Source organism: Pagrus major, chromosome 1 (genome assembly GCF_040436345.1).
Source record: "Pagrus major chromosome 1, Pma_NU_1.0".
NCBI lineage: Eukaryota > Metazoa > Chordata > Actinopteri > Spariformes > Sparidae > Pagrus > Pagrus major.
Genome location: NC_133215.1, coordinates 35,060,127 through 35,076,942, shown reverse-complemented (window position 1 = coordinate 35,076,942; position 16,816 = coordinate 35,060,127).

The window sequence follows — 16,816 nt, the reverse complement described above, 5'->3', positions numbered from 1 at the left end:
AATTTAGCATAAACATAGTTTCCAGTGTTCAAAAGACACCATAATCACATTAAATGATGATTTTCAATCAGAATATCACTTAATACAGAGGCAAATAATGAATCAATATATAAACGCATTCTGCCAGTTGCTATATTCACTATAACTTTAATCACGTAAATGTCTGAACTGATTACACTTAAACTACAGACACGTTTGATTTTTTTCACAGTGATAATGTGTGGATCAAAGGTATCACAGCCTATATCCATGGACACCGCAGGAAGTCTGTGGATTGGGTGGTCCAGGTCATAAAACTAAACATTGTGATTGATATCAGATGGGCTGCTGGTGGGTGAAATAATACATGTCATTAATGAAGAAAACATTACATTACCTGCACTATAAGAAACGATACAAGTGCGTCTCTCCATTAACAAAGCTGTGCGCAATTACGCACATGGCACATCAGTTTAACTTTATTGATTATTTAAATCTCTCCACAAGTTTTATGTTATAATTTAAGTATATATATATACACTACCAGTCAGAAGTTTGGACACACCTTCTCATTCTATGGTTTTTTCTTTATTTTTTATTACTTTCTACATTGTAGATCAATACTGAAGACATCCAAACTATGAAGGAACACATATGGAATTATGTAGTAAACAAAAGAGAAACGACAGTCCATCATTACTTTAATATCCTCAAGTACAGTCGTGAAAACCATCAAACACATGATGAAACTGGCTCTCATGAGGACCGCCCCAGGAAAGGAAGACCAAGAGTTACCTCTGCTGCAGAGGATAAGTTCATTAGAGTTACCAGATTCAGAAACCACAAATCAACAGCACCTCAGATTACAGCCCACATAAATGCTTCACAGAGTTCAAGTAGCAGACCCATCTCAACATCAACTGTTCAGAAGAGACTGCGTGAATCAGGCCTTCATGGTCGAATTACTGCAAAGAAGCCACTACTGAGGAAGAACAACAGAAGAAGAGAAGTGCTTGGGCCAGAAACACAAGGATTGGACATTAGACCAGTGGAAATCTGTACTTTGGTCTGATGAGTCCAAATTTGAGATTTTTGGTTCCATCCACTGTGTCTTTGTGGGACACAGAAAAGGTGAGCGGATGTTTCTACATGTGTGGTTCCCACCATGAAGCATGGAGGAGGAGGTGTGATGCTTTGCTGATGACACTGATGGTGATTTATTCAAAATTCAAGGCACAGTTAACCAGCATGGCTACCACAGCATTCTGCAGCGACATGCCATCCCTTCTGGTTTGCGCTTAGTGGGACCATCATTTGTTTTTCTACAGGACAATGACCCCAAACACACCTCCAGGCTTTGTAATGACCATCTGACCAAGAAGGAGAGTGATGGAGTGCTGCATCAGATGACCTGGCCTCCACAATCACCCAACCTAAACCCAATTGAGTTGGTTTGGGATGAGTTGGACCGCAGAGTGAAGGCAAAGCAGCCAACAAGTGCTCAGCACCTCTGGGAACTCCTTCAAGACTGGAAAACCATTCCAGGTGACAACCTCATGAATCTGACTGAGAGAATGGCAGAAGTGTGCAAAGCTGTCATCAAAGCAAAAGGTGGCTATTCTGAAGAATATAAAATATAAAGCATATTCTGGTTTGTTCAACACTTTTTTGTTTACTACATAATTCCATGTGTTCCTTCATAGTTTGGATGTCTTCAGTATTGATCTACAATGTAGAAAATAATAAAAATAAAGAAAAACCATTGAATGAAGAGGTGTGTCCAAACTAAAGGCATTTTTGGCATAAATTCATCTAACGTCTCTACAGCTGTTGTGAGCTATGATCAGCTACAGCCGTCATCAGAAACGGACGTCACTTCACGTGACGCTGCAGAGGAAAGGACCTCTCATTTGTCTTAAAACAGATTTCCTCGGTCCTCTCTCCTCCCGTGGTTTCCTTGCATCTCTCTCTGAATCCTTGGTGGGCGGGACTAAGACACAAGGAAAGGAGACAAGTGAGGGAAATGTGGAAACAATTTAAGAGACATGAAAAGTACCCTAAGATTCAGTAGACTCATCCTGGTCACCAGAACACAAATACTTTTTCTCAGCAGAGATCCATAGATGGCAAGTTTAATCTAATTAAACACATGCAATGTGCTCTAGTTTAGATATCTTATTAAATGTCAGGACAGCCAACATTAGATTTGTATTTTTCTAAAGCTGCTTTAAGTGATTTTTGACTGCTAGAAGGCAGAGAGACCTCAGGAGGGCTCCAAACAGAAAACTTACAGACAGCAATGAGCTCTGAGAGCAGAATATATTTCCTCTCTTACAGGTGGAGTTGATGTCTAACAGGCAGATGCATTTTGACAGAATAATTGATTATGAGGGACAGACAAGTTTAAACAATATTCACCTAAAATAAAGAGTCCAGAGTTCAACAAAAAATACCAGCCTTCAGGTATTCAAATAGTTTCCTACAAAGTTTGATTTCTCAAATCTGTGAACCCTCGTCCCACATAAATCAACAGATAGGATCAAAAGGATCTCTGAAAAAGTCTCTTTAACATTGTGAGATTTCGCAGGGAATAATGCATGGATCTACTGTAGATTGAAAAAAGCAGGCGTATTTAGGTGCTGGTATCTATGACTCAGTACAAAGGAGACTGTTGGGCCTTGGTGGAGGTATGCACGCTACAGTGCCATTCTAGATTTTTTTTCACTTTAGAATCAAAATCCTGACCCCCATTTTATTTAGCGTTAACAGTATGTCAGTCAATTGGGAGTGACCGATGTATGGATCAAGTGTTGCTTATATCTGACAGAGCAGATTAAAACCAGTAAACAATGGTCTGTAGATGTCTGGTGGAAGCGTCTCATCAGCAGACTGATAGACTGTAGAAGTCTGTACAAGCTGGATTTCCAAATTGTAATTGTAAAAGACAGGCTGTAGTTGTGGCTCCTGGTGGACACAAATAACACAAGCACAGCCGCAGAACCCTGCACAAAAACCCTGTGCAGTTATACCACTTCAGCCCATGTAGATTTGTTTTCCCCTCCATTTAAAATAGTTGTTGCTGGTGAGACCTGCGTGATAGCTGCACCTCTGACAGCGTAGCAGTGGATAGATAACTGACTTCACTGACGTCTCATTTAATGACACTGAGTCATTCAGGGCAGTTAGTGTACTGGAAGTCATGTGTTTGTCAACGCTGGCTGACACCAACGTAACCACTTATGCGTTGGTGTGTCATTACAGAGGTGAGAGGTGTACTCAAATCAGAAATGTGTGCTACAATGCTTACACAGCCCACATGGGTGGTAACATCATTTCTAGTGTAATTGTCGGATGATAGTGTTACAATCAGGAGTCCATGACGAAGAAGACTTTAGAAGTTACATCACGAAACATGAGTCATTGAAATGAAAACACAGATGTATGTGTTGTGTCATTTCATGGCACATTGGTCCTTTTAGCTTAGGAAATATCTTGAAGTTGACCTTGTCCAAAATAGAAAAGGTTTTAACTCTGCAGCATGAATGTGAATGTGTTGTGTTAGTTTATGGTGGTTTGAAATCAGGAGTTGTTAAGGTATGTTACTAGATCAAACTGACGGATAGAGGAACAAATGGATCAATTAATCAACTCAACCAACATCACTATCTTCAGTTTTCTGATGGTAGTAAGGTAAATCATTGTTTTTACACAGCACCACAAAGTTAGTTTGTGTATATTTTTTTATCAAAATTTCAGTTCTTTACGGGCAAAATTTAGTCCTTGCACTGTGTTCTACCTCCCTGAAATTGTTACTGTGAGACATCTGCCGTAAGCTGAAGCTTTTCAGTCCATTTCAAGACTTCAAACACTGTGACAGAGACCAAAAAAGCCTGAGACACAGAGGAGACTGGATTAATACTCCACCGACAGACAGTGACCAGCTTAAAGCTCCAGACATTGGAAGACAAAAAAAACCAGCTGTGATAAAAGCCTCCAGTTGCTGTATGGCATTGATCAGTCAATATTAGGAACCACCAGAGCACACACACACACACACACGCGCACTCACATGGATTACACACTGTTTCGCCCACTCGTGTCTTACAGCTGAGCTGCCAATGTTGTGTTTTCGTCCCAAAAGCCTCACCTCAAACTCATCATTACACCCACCCACACATACACACACACAGCTGTTACCACCAAACCACACAGTGCACATGACTTGTTGTTATTAAGCAATTAAATAGAAAAAGGCTGTACAGCCGACTGAAACATCACTACACTGTGACTAATGCTACAGCTCCTGTGGGACTTTCTGCTTCACCCTCATATTCATTCACACAGCTCTCTTCTGACTTGAGAACTTCTCATACAAAAGACAAAGAGCAAAGAGCAGTTCATCTCAGAGGCATCATACATGAGTTTTCTACCGGATCAGCTAAATCCTAAACTCTCTTGTTTGTGTGGAAATATTCTTTCAAACTTACCAAAACAATAAAGGGAGAAGTGAAGTTTTTTTAGTGTCTCTGAGCCGCCCCTACTCCTGCAAATTACATTCATATGCATCCATTGTGTATAAGAATTTTGCATTTTGTAGGAAACCCAATGCTGGATCAAACATCATTTAGACAGTGATTATGTTTGCCGTTGAGTGCCAGTGTTAAAGTAGAGGGATGGTGGATATAGTGAAAGTAAGTGTGAGGAGGACATGTGGTGTGTGATTGATGTAAAGTGTCTTGTGTCCTTTAATAGTCAGTATCAGTCACTGCCATTAGTAACTCTGAAGAGTTCTTGGAATACCAAATTTTGTAGTTATACAATCAGATTAAGTTTGTTGCCATTTCAGTGTTGGTTTATGAAATTTTGACTCTAGAGAACATTTCAGCAGAAGTTCATTGTGTTTTCATGGAAACCGCTTGGCTCCACCTTTAATGCCTGTCAGCTGTGAACATCAGCAGAGACTGCAACATTCAGACTGTTTGTGTTTGAAACAATGGAGCGGTCTGCAAAACTCTCTGTGCTCTACTATTACATGATGTGCTTTCTTTCTACTGAGACAGCCATGAGTGCTTTAAATCTGTGCACCACAAAGTGAGTGTTCCAGTGATTTTACTGCTTTAGCCCTATTCTACCAGTTACATTTCATTTCCTGCCAAACCTTATGAAAGCATTCTGTAGTATTTTAGTTTTTTTGACTTGTGAAACTTGCTTGTGCTATGCCATTTGTCACAGTAACCATAAATAGTGTTTCCACCAAAGGGTATAGTACCCTTAGAGCCCTTATCTAACCCATACCAACGAAGTAAGTAGTGATGATGGTCACACTCATGCATCTCGAAGTGAATTTACACTTGATAAATAAATACAAACTTTTTTTGCTCCCATTTCTCATGAGTTGATATAAAAGATCTGAGACTTTGTCTGTGCACACAGAAGGCTTCCCCGCTGACCACCAACATCATCCCACGTTGATATATGGTTGGATTTAAAAGTCACCAAAATCCAACGTCTGTAAAATGTCATAATGTCAGCACCACGTGAACTTCTAACATCGTTGGAAGAAATTTGGTTTAGTTTAAGTTGCAGTGTTAGCTAACCAAATTAACTTAAAGTTTACATCTGTTCAACGTTAGAGTCCAACATCTATCTGATGTTAAAGTGACGCCTGGCGTCAGCTGGGTTATTTGACTGACAGGTGTGGCATTTCGAGCTGCTGATTAAACAGAATGATTGTTACACAGGTGTGTTTGTAAACCATCTCCAATGTCTTTTCTGGGAATTTGATAACACGTTCAACTGACATCACAACAGACCAGATACAACCACACCCAGGACCTCCACCTGCATGACTGTCTGAGACTAGCCACCCTGACAGCGGATTCAACCGTTGGTTTCCAAACCAAAGAAATTCTGTATAAACTGAGACCATCCCAGTTACTGCATGGCCTACATGCTCATGCCTGTAGTCAGCATACCAACTAGACGCTCCCTCAAAACTTGCGACATCTGTGACATTTTGTTGTGAACTGAAGATTAGGCATGTCAAATAATTAGAACACATTTTAGAGTGGCCTACTATTGTGACCAGTCTTGGCAAAGTAGAAGTGCTCACTAACATATTCATTTAAACAACCTCTATTGTCGTAAATGTTTCAGTCACATTACTGCCAAAGCTAGATTACATGTTATTATAAAATTAACCAAAGCTGTGAGCAAAAGGTTTGAGAGAAAAGCCTTTTATGTGCATAGGACAAGTATTACATCTTTTATTACAACTCATGAAAGATAATAGCAAAGACAAATGTGTATTATTAAGTGTACATGCCTTGAAAATGGAAAATGATTACTGCCTACAAAAGAAAATTACATTCAAAAATATAAAATACTTGAGTATATAGAACTTCTGGGCCAAAATGTTTACACAACACAAATTCTTCCTGTGTGACAGAAAACTTGCAAAGTCACTCGTGAATTGTTTCTTTTTGCCCCTGACACAAAATCTGCAATGTGTGACCAGCCTCATGGCTGCTGTGGCCGACTGCAGTGGAGCAATAACTGATCAGTGTTTCCAGCTGGTGGTTATGTATCCATAACTACGATGTGTTCCAAATGGTCAAAGTTCAGCTGGTGAATCATTTTGCAAACATGTGTGAACCAGACTTTAAAGGACCATACTGGTATTTTTTTTTTTTATCCCATTTACAATTTCACATTCACTTTGACACATTTACATTTCTCTGTCTCTGTGCCCTACCATACATGCAGTCATCTGTATATCCGTCATCATGTTTTCACTTCTCTGCTACAGCATGCTTTTGTAAATGTTTGACATTTCTGTAGAGCACACCAGACTTCTCCTGAATGTCCCAAAACACACAAAAGTTACCTGTAAGAGTTAAATAAGTGAAAGGTCAACTTTCCCATTCAAGCACTGCAGCTTTCTACAGTTTCCTGGAAGGATGTTCAGTTAGCTTGTTAACATGAAGCCTTTCCGTGCAGTCGCTGTGCGTTATTTACATCGGTGTTTCCCCACAGAAATATTTGCATGCTTCAAATGAAAACATTTTTTTGTTGTTTTCATTCGTCAAGACATTTTTGTTGTCTACTGCCAAGTTCCTACCAAGGACTGACGTTTGTTAGAAATTGGAGATAACTGCCTCTAGATGTTTCAAATGTATTATCCACTCATTTTTCTAGGCAGTGTATATTAGTAGTTTGTACTTTACAGCTGTGTCCATACTTCATACTGATAATACACACAGTATTATATACAGTCCAGATTTTATGGTCATAGTATACTGTTTTCAATTAGTATATAAGCAATCAATGTACTTTATCATTTCCTTCTAGCAGTATATTATACAGTACTTGTGGTTTTGTGAATTCCACTGTCAGTTAAACTTCAGATCTACCTGCAGCTTTCTCCTCATCATCCTTCATTTCTTGTATCTGTGTGTGCATACTAAATCAAGCTGATTTTGTATGCGTATTGATTTTTTTTTCTGTACTTCATTTTAATTATTTGGATTTTTGAAAAGTCTGGGCATCATCACCACATAATAGCAAGGCAGCTGTCTCAAACAGGCTTAAAGCTGATTGTCATAGTGTACAACAAATGCAAGTCAGTGGCTGTCCGGAAAGAAAACACATTCAAAATCTATGTGGAAAATGGTTAGAACTTATTTAATGTCTGCATGGTTTGTTTGTTAGTTAATGTTTCTGCAAACCACTGAATCACTCACACCATACCATATTGACATTTCTACAAATTACACTCACATTATATGTATTTGACCTGACTTTCATATCAGGAGGCGGAGGGGTTTGGTGTCGGAGTTGCAGGCGAGGAGGCTCGCCAAGTTAGTGACCACAGTTCAAGACCACATTTCAACATTTGCAAGTGTGAAACCACTTGATATTTTTGAAAAATGAGACCAGTTCCAGTCATGTTTGAGGCTACCAAAGCAGGTTTTCAAGACCAAAACATTATCCTAACAAAGTGCACTACACAAAGCTTCAACATATCTGTGGTTTGCAATGTGGCAATTGTGTTGTTGTTTAAGGTCTACTTGAGTATAGTCCATAATATTTCTCCAGGGATAGTCTGTTTTTACAACATGTGACCCTTAAAGCTTCTCCACTCCCATGGTGCACTCACACAGGTGTTTTCACTTCTTCATTAGATCTCTCCTCAGAACTGTGTGGGCATGCCTGGACTATTTGATTGACTCACTTCCCTGCTTTTTTGGTTTTGTTGCACCTGTTTATGATGAAGAACCGTACATCACTATTATTCTGATCCATACTGGTGCAGTAGTTTGGTGTAATTCACAGCAAACAGCACCTCATTAATCTGTAAAGAGGTCAAAGCAACCAGAAGAAGTGAAAACACTTGTGTGGGTGTGTTTGAGTTTTCTATTTGAGGCCTTGCACTTAAAGGGTAACTCCACCAATTTACACATTAAAGTGTGTTTACAGGTCTTAGAGAATACTGCTGCATATGTGAAAAAAAGTAGTATCAAGCCTTCTGTGGCTCCAGAGTAAGATGCGTGTAATCTGATAAATTACCTCCAGTGATGTTACGAAGTTGCATTGTGGGTAATTAAGGTGTTCAGTGTTGAAAAAGGAAGAAGAATGCTAGAATAAAAAAGAACATATTTCTGTTTCTCCTGTATTGATTTTGATCCATGATGAGTCCAACAGTGTTACAGGAGTTCAGTCATTGACTGTATAAAATAGTGGACAGAGCCACCGTTCATTTTTCAGCCCGGGAGGTTGCGGCTTAAGGGCTCACACTAGGCATTCCTTACCATGCCCAAGCACGTTTGACCCCCAAAGTCCAGTTTGTTTGACTAGTAGTGTGAGTGCTCCGTACTGCGTTCAAGCACGGTACACTTTCTTGGCCCTGGCACGGTTGGAAAAGGTGTGCTTCTGCACAGTACGGTTGCTCATGCACAGTTATGACGAACACATATGTACAAGAGGTAACCATGCTCAGGCCCTGTTGGGGCCGGAACAATGTGAGTGCAGGCCAGTGGGGGACTGGGGAGGAGGAACGATCGTGCTTCGGCACAGTACAGAGACACTAGGCCAAGTGTGAGTGCACCCTAAGTTTAATGTTAGACCAGTGGACTGCTTTTCCAAACCTGGCACCTTTACCCACAATGCAACTTAGCCACTGAGTGACATCACTGGAGTCACTTTATCAGATTTTACCCTTTAATGACTTGTGTTAGAGCAGTTGATGCCAGCCTTCTTCACCTCGTCACAAACAAATCTCTCGCTCTGTGAAGCTGTTGAGAATCTGGTCAGACTTCAGTAGCCAGTTGAAGTGAATTTGGATGAGTTGACTGCACTGTTTCTAACTATGACACACTGTAAGGAACACTGTATGCTATATGTACATTTCTATGGTAGATCAAAGAATATTTTGTACAAAAGGTTTTAAAAGATTTTAAAATGAATATTGTATCAGTCTTGACACTGTGGGCTGACATTGTGATTTTTGACTTGAGTTTAATGTGTTCTTTTTTTGTTGCTGTTGGGAAGAGGCAGCTGACAAGTGTGATTTTCAAACACTTTTATACATAATATGCCTTCCTTTGCTGTTTTCACAAAGACATTGACTTCTGGTGATGGCATTATGTGCTGATCCAATCATAACTGATTGCTACAGCTTCAGCCAAAACCAGAAAAGTACTGGAGCCATGGGTTCCCCCACTAGATTTCCATTGCAGTTTTACCCACAGGATTTTCAATAAACTCTATATATACAGATAAAGTATATACATAAGCCCAAAAAAGCTTCACATTGATTCATATGAGCCATGAATTTTGAAACTGTTATGTTTGCTTTCTATTTATTCTTGCATCGTGGTACAAATATAGTAAAAGTGTGTGAATATGTGAAGAATATTTTGTTAAATTGTTTTCATGTCATAAGTCTTACTTTACTTCAGTGTGAAAACTTCAAGTCAAATCTGTCACGGGAACCCTGGACGAAGCAGACTACAGTCACCTCACAGCTCTACTGTATTCTGTCCTGGATCAATCTCATATCTCAATCTCTGTCTTTGTTTTTCATCAAACCTCTTTTTCAAGCACATTTATTTTTAAAAAAATATCACGTTACTAACACCTTTGCTGTTGTACTTTCCCTGTCAGAATTAAGACTCACATATCTGTGAAAACAGCAGAACAAACTGATGATTAGACACAGTATGCTGACAGGATATTCTTTCATGATTTTGTTAGGTTTAAAGGTGAAAACCCCTTTGTTGAGTACAGAGTGTAGAGCACACACACTATTTTTTGTAAAATAAGATGTGCATATTTTACATTGTTCTATTCTATTGGATTACAATAAAGTTGATAGCCACTTCTTAATGTCGACTGGCTGTCTTCTCTTGTCTCTTACCCCCAGATTCCACCTGGCATGTCTGCATTGCAGTCTGGTCACAACACATTATAGAAAATGCTCAGCGGATTTCAGAAATGAATAAATATATAAATAACTACATTGGAAATAACCTGGTCAGTATTCAATGGTGAAAGACGAACACATATTTGATCCCGTTTGAATTGTACCATTGATAATACATCTGATGTTTGTCAATTTAAAAGATGATTTTGCAAGTCAAGGAAGTCACAGTTTGTACTAAAGATAAACAAAATAACCTTACGTTTGGTGTAAAACCGCTCAGTGAATACACACCAACATAGCCGTCACCTCAGCACAGAAAAACTGTTCACCCTGGGATGCCACATAGTCATATACGACTATAATTTCCATCGTTTAGAAATGTTTTTCTAACCGGGGCAGAGTGTATCGTATCCCCTTCCTCTTTTTCCTTTGAAAGCTGGCAGCTGTGCGGTTCCAACGAGGCCTCTGGTGCAATGGTATCCCTTATAGAAGCTGAAACAACAAAATAAAAATGTCAAGCTTGTGCACTGCTGTAGCTTAGCAGCTACGTGTAGATTTCATCTTAAAGGGGTGTGTAAATAACATCTTTTCAAATCAATTTGGGATCTCAGGGCTTCTGTAGACTAGGATTACAGTGGACGAGCTGTATGGAGCCATTTTATGTTTTTTGGGTAGTTTATTACATTTTAAATCAAGTCCCAAGCTACTTCAGTTGGGAGTTAGGAGAATGCTGCAACGCTGTTTTGCTGTGAAGCTCCAGAAATGTTTTGTGGACTACGAAACCTGACTTTCCATTAACATGGGGGGAGGAGATGATGACTAGATTTTTATTGGGTAAACAATCCTGACACTGTGTTAATGCTACAAAAGTTAGCATATCCAGCTAACTGGATTAATACTGTGATGTGAATGGGCTGTGGGACACAATCAGTGACGTAATGAGCATTACTCACATATTGATGGAATTGAATACAGGTGTTTGTGATTGTGGGCGGGAGGAGGATTGGAAGGAGACAAAAGACTGGGCAGACGGGGCATTGAGAGAGTATCTTACTGCTGCAGCTCGGCACTCTTTTGGGAGGGAGGGTGTCGTTCACAGCCATTTAGGACTGCCGGCGATGGAGACAGAGCAGGGGGTTAGTTGTTCCTGTGTTAGGAGGGGAGGGTTGCTGCCTCCTGTAGAAAGTCAGGGCCGGGACTGTAGAAGAGTGCAGTAGCCGCTACTGCTCCTTGTATGTTCTTCCTGCGGTCGTGCATGACACTGCCGAACTCTGTCCACACCGTCCAGCGAAGTCGTTCCCCAGGGAGTTAGACGATAATGGGTATAGATAAAAATGTAGTAACACCTGAATAACATTTGCTAACATCAGCCAGCAAGTAACTCTCATTGTGCGGGGAGGGAGTAGGTTACCGGTGAGGGAGGGGTAACTGTAAGTCATAAGCGGGACATCCACATGGTTTCACTTTAAAAGGTGTCTTGTGGATTGCTGTGATTTCTCAGGTTGCTGTGGTTGATAATTTGCAGTGCCTCCTGCGTTGAGGGTGCTAGCGTGCCGTGGTTTGAAATGGTGTGTCTTAAGCTAGAGTCTAGCCCTGTGTGTAGTGGTTCTTCACTTAAATGAAGCGTGTATTGGCTGTCCTGTTATGACTGGTTTCTCTAGTTGGTGGTAGCCCTCCTCACCTCTATGAATTAGCTTTTATATTTAGCTTGTGATGATTTAATAAAGATTGCCTTTTTGTACTAAACTGTTGTGTGATTATTTAAAGGCTCTGACACTGGCAGTATTTTCCTGCTAAAGGACAAAACCCACATTTATTACAATACCTACAGGAATGACTTCTGAGGCCAAGGAACACATTATAGTTAACAACAGAAGGTTGTGGGGTCACAGGATACAGGGTAAGGGTAAAAGGCCCTGGTCAAAACTAGCACATTCACTGTAAAACATCAGAGCTTCTGAGTTTATGGTAGCGGTAGTGGCTCTGCTCTTTATTGAATTTCAATCAATCAATGTTTATTTGTACGGCGCCAATTCACAACAAAAGTCATCTCATGACACTTTAAAAATTGAGCAGGTCGAGACCATACTCATGGTCATACACATTCTAGCAACCTCAGCCTCCATTAATGTAACCTGACAGAATGTTTCGTCATCCTAAGCCTTTTCTCTGCTTGTGTTAAAAGTGAAACCGTGCTGTTTGAAAATATGAACAAGATAAGCACCCAAATGTTAGAAGGAAATAAGAGTCAAAGCTTATATTAACTAGCTCTACACTGCAACAAGAACAATGCTGTTTCTTTATTTCAGTGTCTTTTACATAGATCATCATCTGGTGAAGAGGCTGACTCTGTCATTTCAGCAGGCACATTGATGGTCACTGACTGCTTTGCCTGCTTTTGCTGACTCTGTCTGAAATCAAGGACCAGTTGTGTCAAATATTACTAAGAATTTGAATGGTAAATCTGCCAACTTTATTATTGTAAATATGAGCGTAGGAAGCATTTAGAATGTGGGTGGGTCAGTCTAACAAGGTTATGGGGGTTCTCCCCTAGAAAATCTTTAACAGAGTATATGTCATTTCCTGTATTCTGTTTTTTTTTTAACAGGTGGATTGACGCTTTTATCTGGATAAAGTTAGATGAGAAAAATGATGGGTACATTTTCATCCCGACACATATTTGAAGATTTTGAAAAGCTAAAAGTACAGAAATGTATTTGATGACTAATTTATAATAGCTTTGTGGTACAGACACTTGATATATACTGTTTTGGCTATAAATATAATTGCTAAGATTTCAAATAGCAAATAACTTAAAATCCAACACATAGAACCAAAAACATCTAGTTAAATATCTAAATTAATGTGAAACAATTACTCACAGACAATGACTTAAGAGGGTTGGTGCTTTTTACTGTTTTTAATTGAATATATTTCATAACCTGACACAATTATCAGGTGCCCAGTTGTATCAACTAATGTAATGCTGGCACTGCAGTAACAATTCAAAGATTTATATAATAATAATTTATAATAATAATCAATAAAAGCTTAGAGCTAGAGCTCCCCCTGCCTTGATATCCTTCATCCTTTTTGTTTAGTTCATTTGTTCCTTCTTTTCTTCTTCATTTCTCTCACTCCTTCATTTCATCCCTTTCTTTCTCTCCGCTTTTTGTGGTGACAGTGTTTATCCTGTCCTCATCTAATGTTCTATTATCAGACTAGACAGATAGCTAACACAGTCCAATAAAGACCTGAGGCTGGAATAGTTTTTCCCTCTCCACTTCCGGTTTAATTGAACATACTGTGGCTATGGCTATGACATGGAGTCTGGTCTGTGTGACCCCTCCAAGGATATACCTCCCCAGACCATCGCTGACCCACCGCAAAACCGGTCATGCTGGATGATGTTACATGCAGCGTAAAGTTCACCATGATGTCTCCAGACTCTTTCACGCCTGTCACATGTGCTCAGTGTGAACCTGCTCTCATCTGTGAAGAGAACAGGGTGCCAGTGGCAGACCTGCCAATTCTGGTGTTCTCTCATGAATGCCAATCGACCTGCATGATGCTGGGCCATGGTCACAGGTCCTACTAGAGGACGATAGTCTGTGTCTGACAGTTTGGTCAGAAACATGCACACCAGTAGCCTGCTGGAGGTCATTGTGTAGGGCTCTGGCAGTGCTTCTCCTGAGCTGGACTACCTGTGCAACCTGATTGGGCTGCAAGTACTGCCTCATGCTACCATTAATGACAAGGACACCAGCAGAACACAAAACTAGAGAAGAATCAGTCAGGAAGGATAGGGAGAGAGCAATTGTCTGTGGCCACCACAATCAAAACCATTCCCTTTTTGGGGGCTGTCTTGCTTTTGCCTCTCCACTACACCTGTCACATTCATTTGCACCAAAGCCAGTGAAAATGATTCACAATCAATTGTGCTTCCTAAATGGACAGATTGATATCCCTGAAGTTTAACTGACTTGGTGCTATACTGTGACCATTTAGTGTTCCCTTCATTTTTGAGAGCAGTGTATGATAATTCTCGTATTTGCACCAAAATATTGTCCTCTTTACAATGTATAATCAGTAATGCCAAAAGTGCCATATGTACAATGATTTGACCCTTATGTGATGCTTATATCAGTGGTTGGTTTTAGCCTACACTGTCTCATTTCAATTCATTCCCTGATATGATCAGGATGGCAAAATATGGATCCTTCGTCTCACTTGACATCTTTCCAGCCATCTATGTTTGGTGTGGAGCTTGAACTTTCTCACTCAAGGTATGCTGTGTTCACTCAAGGCCAGTTTTGAATGCACCCCTAAGCCCAGGTATTTATTAGAGTAGCCCAGCTAATGGCCTTAATGCAGAATATGAACAGGCTCCCAGTCATGCTGTCTTATAATTTAAAGCTAGGGTTATTCTAGAAGCATTTTTTGAGAAAATTATTAACATCCCAACAGCAGTCAATTTATCAAATGCTCTGAAAAAAATACAAATGTGCAGAATCTGTGGCTGTTGCAGGTCTCTAATAAGCCCATCTAATCATCTTATTGAGCCCATATAAAATGATTGGACTTCCACAGGGCTAGGTGGACGTATTGCTAAAGCTATTAGGCAGATAAAGTGCAGCCAAATGTTCCCAATGTTAACATGCTTGACAGATGTGAGTACCAACAATACTTTCTTACATGCAAGACATGAGGAAGTTGGGTGTGGTTAGCGATGGCAACGATGTGCTGCACCCACAGACCACAGCCCCTGAGCCTCCTCTTCAGAAGCTTGATAACTCAATAGCACAAAGCATACAGCCCCTGTGCCAAATAATGAGTGAGCAACAGTGGCAGTGACAGACTGTCGTTTAACTGCTAACTGAATAGCACAAAGCACACAGAGCCCCTCAGGCCAATAAATGAGACGCTGCAGCAGCAACACACTCCTGTAGCAGCTAACGTTAGCATACAGCACACAAAGTCCTTGAATGAGATATTTTGCTTGTGATAAAATAATTTAATCGTGCAGCTCTTCTAGACTTTTCAAATTTTATTGAATAGAATGGCTGCAGGTATGACAGTGAAACGAGTCATTTGGTGGGGGTTGTGATGTCCAAAAACACTGACATTTCCTTCACAGTGTAAGCTTATGGGAAAAAGTCTTTGGGCCACAGTGCATCACGTGACGATGTAATTACACAGTTTAGCCACTATGAAAACTGGCTTCAAAGCCTGGCGCTCTTCGTGGGGCTTGATGTAGTCAGGCAGTGCAAGTTTGTGGGTTTTGGACGAGTGGCTCTGAAGAGGTGGTGGGAATTTTTCAGCTAAATAATTTCAAAATGTAAAAAAACAAATAACAATTATATTGGCTTAATTATCAAAACATTGTTAGGTGTAAAATTACACATTACGACTCGCATATGGTCACTTTCCCCATAATACCATATTTTAAAACTCAGGTACGATAGTTCAACATTTCCCATCTGGCCAAGCTGATCCAGACAGTGACACAGCACATCTCAGACCAACAGGGCAGGTTGAGCAACAAGAAGTTCATTGCTGCTTTTTTTCAAAAACCCACAACCCACAAACTTGGAGGGTCACATCTCCAGATTCTTGTTCAAGACAGGAGGAAGGATGTAAGATAAGGAGAATAAGGGAAGGAAGGGTGCAACGGAAGGAGGAGGAGAGTATGTAGGAGTGTGAATCTGACATTCTCCAAGGTATTCAGTATTATTATTTTAGGAAGTCCTAGATGAAAACATCACTACACACAAGTTTACTTAAAGTCACTGTGGCTTGGCTGAAAGGACCAAACCGGTATTCTAGCATGTTTGATTAGCCGTTAGCAGCTATTCCATTCATTTCAGTTCAATGTGAATATCAACATGCAGAGACCTGAACTTTGGTGTAATGTTCACTAAACAGCCTTGCATGTTGTGTAACAGCAATTATACAGATGGCACACAAAAAGCTAACATGGACATGTATAGTGAGGAGGAGAATGTGACACTGACAGCTTCCTAAACAGATGTTAAGGTTTTGTTTTCATGTCAAAAAATAATACAGATTCTTCTTATACAAACAGTGACATGTCTGAAGAGCTCAGGTGTATAAAGAGACAGGAGGAGGAGCAGGAGGGAAAGAGGAGGAGGAGGTAAATGAAGTAGAGGGAAGGCAGCAGGGCAGGTACAACAAGCTGGATAAAACCTGTAATTATTAACCTACGGAGTTTACTTAGCCTTTGACTCTCTCTCTTTCTCGCACGCACACACACACACACACACACACACGCTGTGTTTGTATAGACTGATAAGCTGAGAGAGAGAGAGAGAGAGAGAGAGAGAGAGAGAGAGAAGGGGGGTCGGAGAGGGAGGGAAACAGCCCAGCTGAAAGAGTAAAAACACACACAAGGGT